The 8451-nt window shown below is 56.3% G+C and overlaps 2 non-coding genes across 2 annotated transcripts; both read right to left on the bottom strand.

The window, feature by feature from the left end:
* Positions 1–2673: 2673 nt before the first annotated feature.
* LOC126329403 (5.8S ribosomal RNA) lies at positions 2674–2828 on the bottom strand. The gene has a single exon (XR_007562270.1). It is a non-coding gene; the product is annotated as a 5.8S ribosomal RNA (ribosomal RNA).
* Positions 2829–3183: 355 nt separating this feature from the next.
* On the bottom strand, positions 3184–5076 carry LOC126329408 (small subunit ribosomal RNA). Its single transcript, XR_007562275.1, has one exon. It is a non-coding gene; the product is annotated as a small subunit ribosomal RNA (ribosomal RNA).
* Between the last annotated feature and the right edge of the window lie 3375 nt (positions 5077–8451).

The raw sequence follows: 8451 nt of genomic DNA, 5'->3' as shown, positions 1-8451 counted from the left end.
ACACTAGATCGCGTGTTCGCACTTACCGGCACCCCTACGGCACTCACCTCGCCCAGGCCCGGCACGTTAGCGCTGACCCACTTCCCGACCAAGCCCGACACGCCCCGATCCTCAGAGCCAATCCTTATCCCGAAGTTACGGATCCAATTTGCCGACTTCCCTTACCTACATTATTCTATCGACTAGAGGCTCTTCACCTTGGAGACCTGCTGCGGATATGGGTACGAACCGGCGCGACACCTCCACGTGGCCCTCTCCCGGATTTTCAAGGTCCGAGGGGAAGATCGGGACACCGCCGCAACTGCGGTGCTCTTCGCGTTCCAAACCCTATCTCCCTGCTAGAGGATTCCAGGGAACTCGAACGCTCATGCAGAAAAGAAAACTCTTCCCCGATCTCCCGACGGCGTCTCCGGGTCCTTTTGGGTTACCCCGACGAGCATCTCTAAAAGAGGGGCCCGACTTGTATCGGTTCCGCTGCCGGGTTCCGGAATAGGAACCGGATTCCCTTTCGCCCAACGGGGGCCAGCACAAAGTGCATCATGCTATGACGGCCCCCATCAACATCGGATTTCTCCTAGGGCTTAGGATCGACTGACTCGTGTGCAACGGCTGTTCACACGAAACCCTTCTCCGCGTCAGCCCTCCAGGGCCTCGCTGGAGTATTTGCTACTACCACCAAGATCTGCACCGACGGCGGCTCCAGGCAGGCTCACGCCCAGACCCTTCTGCGCCCACCGCCGCGACCCTCCTACTCGTCAGGGCTTCGCGGCCGGCCGCGAGGACCGGCCATGACTGCCAGACTGACGGCCGAGTATAGGCACGACGCTTCAGCGCCATCCATTTTCAGGGCTAGTTGCTTCGGCAGGTGAGTTGTTACACACTCCTTAGCGGATTCCGACTTCCATGGCCACCGTCCTGCTGTCTTAAGCAACCAACGCCTTTCATGGTTTCCCATGAGCGTCGATTCGGGCGCCTTAACTCGGCGTTTGGTTCATCCCACAGCGCCAGTTCTGCTTACCAAAAGTGGCCCACTTGGCACTCCGATCCGAGTCGTTTGCTCGCGGCTTCAGCATATCAAGCAAGCCGGAGATCTCACCCATTTAAAGTTTGAGAATAGGTTGAGGTCGTTTCGGCCCCAAGGCCTCTAATCATTCGCTTTACCGGATGAGACTCGTACGAGCACCAGCTATCCTGAGGGAAACTTCGGAGGGAACCAGCTACTAGATGGTTCGATTAGTCTTTCGCCCCTATACCCAGCTCCGACGATCGATTTGCACGTCAGAATCGCTACGGACCTCCATCAGGGTTTCCCCTGACTTCGTCCTGGCCAGGCATAGTTCACCATCTTTCGGGTCCCAACGTGTACGCTCTAGGTGCGCCTCACCTCGCAATGAGGACGAGACGCCCCGGGAGTGCGGAGGCCGCCGCCCCGTGAAGGGCGGGGAAGCCCCATCCTCCCTCGGCCCGCGCAAGGCGAGACCTTCACTTTCATTACGCCTTTAGGTTTCGTACAGCCCAATGACTCGCGCACATGTTAGACTCCTTGGTCCGTGTTTCAAGACGGGTCGTGAAATTGTCCAAAGCTGAAGCGCCGCTGACGGGAGCGATTATTCCGCCCGAGAGCATCCCGAGCCAACAGCGGCGCGGGTCCGGGGCCGGGCCAGGTAGGTCCGTCATCCGGGAAGAACCGCGCGCGCTTGCCGGGAGCCCGAGCGCCCAAAGGGGCGAATCGACTCCTCCAGATATACCGCCGAGCAGCCAGCCAGGACACCGGGGCTCTGCCCAACAGACGCGAACCGAGGCCCGCGGAAGGACAGGCTGCGCACCCGGGCCGTAGGCCGGCACCCAGCGGGTCGCGACGTCCTACTAGGGGAGAAGTGCGGCCCACCGCACACCGGAACGGCCCCACCCCGCGGCGAGTGGAAAGGCAACCGGACACGACCCCGCCGCGGATTGCTCCGCGCGGGCGGCCGGCCCCATCTGCCGAGGGCGGGGGCCAGTGGCCGGATGGGCGTGAATCTCACCCGTTCGACCTTTCGGACTTCTCACGTTTACCCCAGAACGGTTTCACGTACTTTTGAACTCTCTCTTCAAAGTTCTTTTCAACTTTCCCTCACGGTACTTGTTCGCTATCGGTCTCGTGGTCATATTTAGTCTCAGATGGAGTTTACCACCCACTTGGAGCTGCACTCTCAAGCAACCCGACTCGAAGGAGAGGTCCCGCCGACGCTCGCACCGGCCGCTACGGGCCTGGCACCCTCTACGGGCCGTGGCCTCATTCAAGTTGGACTTGGGCTCGGCGCGAGGCGTCGGGGTAGTGGACCCTCCCGAACACCACATGCCACGACAGGCGGCAGCCTGCGGGGTTCGGTGCTGGACTCTTCCCTGTTCGCTCGCCGCTACTGGGGGAATCCTTGTTAGTTTCTTTTCCTCCGCTTAGTAATATGCTTAAATTCAGCGGGTAGTCTCGCCTGCTCTGAGGTCGTTGTACGAGGTGTCGCACGCCACACCGCCAGCCGGCTGTGCACGCTACCGAGAAAGCACCGGTATGCGAACCGCCAGGCGACGGGCGCGCATCGCACGTTTAAGGAGACGCGGCCGGCCACACAGGCGACCACGACACTCCCAGGCGCCCGAAGCGGGACAAACGCCGCGCGCTTCAGTATACGTAGCCGACCCTCAGCCAGACGTGGCCCGGGAACGGAATCCATGGACCGCAATGTGCGTTCGAAACGTCGATGTTCATGTGTCCTGCAGTTCACATGTCGACGCGCAATTTGCTGCGTTCTTCATCGACCCACGAGCCGAGTGATCCACCGTCCTGGGTGATCTTTATCTTTTCAGTTCTCCACCGTCTCTTTCAAGACAGTTGCAGAGGCGGGACTGAGGCGTTTGACGGCCCCTGTTCCATTACTTTGTGTCCAACGGCCTGACGGCCGATGGGCGTCGTACGGCTCCACACCGGAGCGGACAGGCACTCGGGCGAAAGTCATTCAAAACCGGCGCCAGGCGCCAGGTGCCGCAGGCCAGCCGCTCCAGAGCTTCAGCGCTCGTACCACACAACAACACTTGCGCTAGTTTTGAGAGGCACGCGTGGTTCCGCACGCGGCGCACGGCTACTGCCGTACAGGTAGCGTGTTGCGCGACACGACACGCACATCGAAAGACATGCAGTCTAGTCGGTAATGATCCTTCCGCAGGTTCACCTACGGAAACCTTGTTACGACTTTTACTTCCTCTAAATGATCAAGTTTGGTCATCTTTCCGGTAGCATCGGCAACGACAGAGTCGATGCCGCGTACCAGTCCGAAGACCTCACTAAATCATTCAATCGGTAGTAGCGACGGGCGGTGTGTACAAAGGGCAGGGACGTAATCAACGCGAGCTTATGACTCGCGCTTACTGGGAATTCCTCGTTCATGGGGAACAATTGCAAGCCCCAATCCCTAGCACGAAGGAGGTTCAGCGGGTTACCCCGACCTTTCGGCCTAGGAAGACACGCTGATTCCTTCAGTGTAGCGCGCGTGCGGCCCAGAACATCTAAGGGCATCACAGACCTGTTATTGCTCAATCTCGTGCGGCTAGAAGCCGCCTGTCCCTCTAAGAAGAAAAGTAATCGCTGACAGCACGAAGGATGTCACGCGACTAGTTAGCAGGCTAGAGTCTCGTTCGTTATCGGAATTAACCAGACAAATCGCTCCACCAACTAAGAACGGCCATGCACCACCACCCACCGAATCAAGAAAGAGCTATCAATCTGTCAATCCTTCCGGTGTCCGGGCCTGGTGAGGTTTCCCGTGTTGAGTCAAATTAAGCCGCAGGCTCCACTCCTGGTGGTGCCCTTCCGTCAATTCCTTTAAGTTTCAGCTTTGCAACCATACTTCCCCCGGAACCCAAAAGCTTTGGTTTCCCGGAGGCTGCCCGCCGAGTCATCGGAGGAACTGCGGCGGATCGCTGGCTGGCATCGTTTATGGTTAGAACTAGGGCGGTATCTGATCGCCTTCGAACCTCTAACTTTCGTTCTTGATTAATGAAAACATACTTGGCAAATGCTTTCGCTTCTGTTCGTCTTGCGACGATCCAAGAATTTCACCTCTAACGTCGCAATACGAATGCCCCCGCCTGTCCCTATTAATCATTACCTCGGGTTCCGAAAACCAACAAAATAGAACCGAGGTCCTATTCCATTATTCCATGCACACAGTATTCAGGCGGGCTTGCCTGCTTTAAGCACTCTAATTTGTTCAAAGTAAACGTGCCGGCCCACCGAGACACTCAACTAAGAGCACCCTGGTAGGATTTCAACGGGGTCCGCCTCGGGACGCGCAAGCACGCCTTCGGCTCGCCCCACCGGCAGGACGTCCCACGATACATGCCAGTTAAACACCGACGGGCGGTGAACCAACAGCGTGGGACACAAATCCAACTACGAGCTTTTTAACCGCAACAACTTTAATATACGCTATTGGAGCTGGAATTACCGCGGCTGCTGGCACCAGACTTGCCCTCCAATAGATACTCGTTAAAGGATTTAAAGTGTACTCATTCCGATTACGGGGCCTCGGATGAGTCCCGTATCGTTATTTTTCGTCACTACCTCCCCGTGCCGGGAGTGGGTAATTTGCGCGCCTGCTGCCTTCCTTGGATGTGGTAGCCGTTTCTCAGGCTCCCTCTCCGGAATCGAACCCTGATTCCCCGTTACCCGTTACAACCATGGTAGGCGCAGAACCTACCATCGACAGTTGATAAGGCAGACATTTGAAAGATGTGTCGCCGGTACGAGGACCGTGCGATCAGCCCAAAGTTATTCAGAGTCACCAAGGCAAACGGACCAGACGAGCCAATCCGATTGGTTTTGATCTAATAAAAGCGTCCCTTCCATCTCTGGTCGGGACTCTGTTTGCATGTATTAGCTCTAGAATTACCACAGTTATCCAAGTAACGTGGGTACGATCTAAGGAACCATAACTGATTTAATGAGCCATTCGCGGTTTCACCTTAATGCGGCTTGTACTGAGACATGCATGGCTTAATCTTTGAGACAAGCATATGACTACTGGCAGGATCAACCAGGGAGCTGCGTCAACGAGAGCTGAGCAGCCGGCCGCCCGGGAGTGTGTCCCGAGGGCCCGCGCGAACACGCAAGCGTCCGCTCAATTATTCTGCAAACAGGAGGAGGCTGAGCTCCCCTGCACGATACACCTCGAAACCCTCTCAGGTCCCGGCGGCGCGCAGCGCCGTCCTAAGTACTTGGTCGGGTTCGAGAGAGGCGCAATCGCCCGGAGATAGGCGAGTAGACGCTTTCAGTGCGAACACCCGTGCTCCCAACTGAGCTTGCCGCTGCCGACAGAGGCCCGGGAGCGTGCTGTCGTGGCATTGCCGGCGGGAAACAACACGCGCCACCTACGGTGACCGGCAGCTCCAACGCCAGCGCCACAGAAGGGCAAAGCCCCACTTGGGTGCAGAAGCGAACTCTCCCAGCACAGCGCACGCGCCAACACGTCCGCAGAGCTGCGATACAAACCACCTGCGAGAACCGCTGGGGGCGACCGAGCAGCAGACGGCGTCGCGACGCCGAGTGCCGGGCGGCGGCGCATCCTCAACGCACACAGTCCGCAATCGGACCAGCACACTGCAGATGTCCACCGCGCTTCGCACCGGGCTCGGCAGAACCCACTTTGGCCGCCTGGCGCCGCGCGCAGGGTGCGCCGGCGCATAGCTGGGACGCCAGCCGGGCCCGTCGGCCGGCGCTCCTGCCACTGGGCGCCCCCCACCAGCCGGCTGTAGTGCGTGCGCTCACGCAGCGCGCGGCCAGCACGCCGGGCGGCCCCCCCTCACCGGCCGGGGACTGTCCCGCCAAGCCACAGCCTCGTATCGCTTCATACCCACATGGCCAACTCAGGTTCGGGGGCATGGCGGGTACCGCCGAAACAACCGGTTCACAGATGTACCGATCGTCGCTATCACCGATGCACCTGCAGCGCGAACAACCGCTCAACAACTGATTTCCAGTTCATTTGCGGATCTTTGGCAGCAAACGTATACGTCAATCTACATTTGCGAAATCTACGATTCTGGCATGCCTGCATGTTATGTGTCACGACACGCTACATCAGCCCACATACACACTGCGGCATGTACACGAGAGAACACGTGGAAGATGGTCCGCGCACGTGTGCAATGTCCCTTGCGCGGTCGACTGTCAACCGGCCTCTGTAGCATGTCGCAGATGTGGAACGCGGTCCACCGTGCTATCATGTTGTGTGGGGCAATACGATTAAATAGGAAAACCCTCGTCGCTACATCAACAGACGGCTCACGCTGATTCCCGGCAGAGGGAGGAGGGGGGGGGGGGGGAGGGCCAACATGCAATACTTTCGTCCGTACCTACTTACCACATGTCTGTACGGCGTACAACAGTGCAATCTCGCTGTAATGGGGAGACGAGACAAGTAGCATCGTGCACAACATATGGCCCTTATGATTCGCCATTGTAGGGCGCAGCCGGTGTACGGTCAAGCATGTGCCACATTATGTCACTCAGTACGTAACGACGGATGATCAGTGTGGGTTACGCGTACATCAGCGGACAGTCCACACAGGCCGTACCACAACGTACACTGACTGCATCGACAACCGAATGCAACTGAACAGCTGCAAGGCTCATTTCACAAACAAACGCCTGACCGACCAGCTTGGAAGGGCAGGAGGGGAGGGCGATATTCGTTCTGTAGCGGTACACCCTTCCAGTGGTTAGCGGGACTGTGTAGAAAGTACGCAACACTCGAAAGACCTTTATGTGAGGGTACGCACCATGGCATCAAGAAATACACATGACACCAGAGGATCCAAGCAGTGAACTATGTTCAGAGGGTTGCTGTTAGGCAAAGCTACATTCCTGTGACGTTACATGTGACAGTTAAGGTGCAGTGTAAGTTAGGTTAAGGTGCAGTGTAAGTTAGGTTAAGGTGCAGTGTAAGTTAGGTTAAGGTGCAGTGTAAGTTAGGTTAAGGTGCAGTGTAAGTTAGGTTAAGGTGCAGTGTAAGTTAGGTTAAGGTGCAGTGTAAGTTAGGTTAAGGTGCAGTGTAAGTTAGGTTAAGGTGCAGTGTAAGTTAGGTTAAGGTGCAGTGTAAGTTAGGTTAAGGTGCAGTGTAAGTTAGGTTAAGGTGCAGTGTAACTTAGGTTAAGGTGCAGTGTAACTTAGGTTAAGGTGCAGTGTAACTTAGGTTAAGGTGCAGTGTAACTTAGGTTAAGGTGCAGTGTAACTTAGGTTAAGGTGCAGTGTAACTTAGGTTAAGGTGCAGTGTAACTTAGGTTAAGGTGCAGTGTAACTTAGGTTAAGGTGCAGTGTAACTTAGGTTAAGGTGCAGTGTAACTTAGGTTAAGGTGCAGTGTAACTTAGGTTAAGGTGCAGTGTAAGTTAGGTTAAGGTGCAGTGTAACTTAGGTTAAGGTGCAGTGTAACTTAGGTTAAGGTGCAGTGTAAGTTAGGTTAAGGTGCAGTGTAAGTTAGGTTAAGGTGCAGCGTAACTTAGGTTAAGGTGCAGCGTAACTTAGGTTAAGGTGCAGCGTAACTTAGGTTAAGGTGCAGCGTAACTTAGGTTAAGGTGCAGCGTAACTTAGGTTAAGGTGCAGCGTAACTTAGGTTAAGGTGCAGCGTAACTTAGGTTAAGGTGCAGCGTAACTTAGGTTAAGGTGCAGCGTGGGTTAGGTTAGGGGCCAACGTGGGTTAGGTTAGGGGCCAACGTGGGTTAGGTTAGGGGCCAACGTGGGTTAGGTTAGGGGCCAACGTGGGTTAGGTTAGGGGCCAACGTGGGTTAGGTTAGGGGCCAACGTGGGTTAGGTTAGGGGCCAACGTGGGTTAGGTTAGGGGCCAACGTGGGTTAGGTTAGGGGCCAACGTGGGTTAGGTTAGGGGCCAACGTGGGTTAGGTTAGGGGCCAACGTGGGTTAGGTTAGGGGCCAACGTGGGTTAGGTTAGGGGCCAACGTGGGTTAGGTTAGGGGCCAACGTGGGTTAGGTTAGGGGCCAACGTGGGTTAGGTTAGGGGCCAACGTGGGTTAGGTTAGGGGCCAACGTGGGTTAGGTTAAGGGCCAACGTGGGTTAGGTTAAGGGCCAACGTGGGTTAGGTTAAGGGCCAACGTGGGTTAGGTTAAGGGCCAACGTGGGTTAGGTTAAGGGCCAACGTGGGTTAGGTTAAGGGCCAACGTGGGTTAGGTTAAGGGCCAACGTGGGTTAGGTTAAGGGCCAACGTGGGTTAGGTTAAGGGCCAACGTGGGTTAGGTTAAGGGCCAACGTGGGTTAGGTTAAGGGCCAACGTGGGTTAGGTTAAGGGCCAACGTGGGTTAGGTTAAGGGCCAACGTGGGTTAGGTTAAGGGCCAACGTGGGTTAGGTTGCCAGAGATGTGTCAAATCAGGATGTACGTTTGGCTGGTGTCAGGTGGTGGGTTGG

Source organism: Schistocerca gregaria, unplaced genomic scaffold, assembly GCF_023897955.1.
Source record: "Schistocerca gregaria isolate iqSchGreg1 unplaced genomic scaffold, iqSchGreg1.2 ptg001181l, whole genome shotgun sequence".
NCBI lineage: Eukaryota > Metazoa > Arthropoda > Insecta > Orthoptera > Acrididae > Schistocerca > Schistocerca gregaria.
This window is presented reverse-complemented; position numbering and strand designations above follow the sequence as displayed.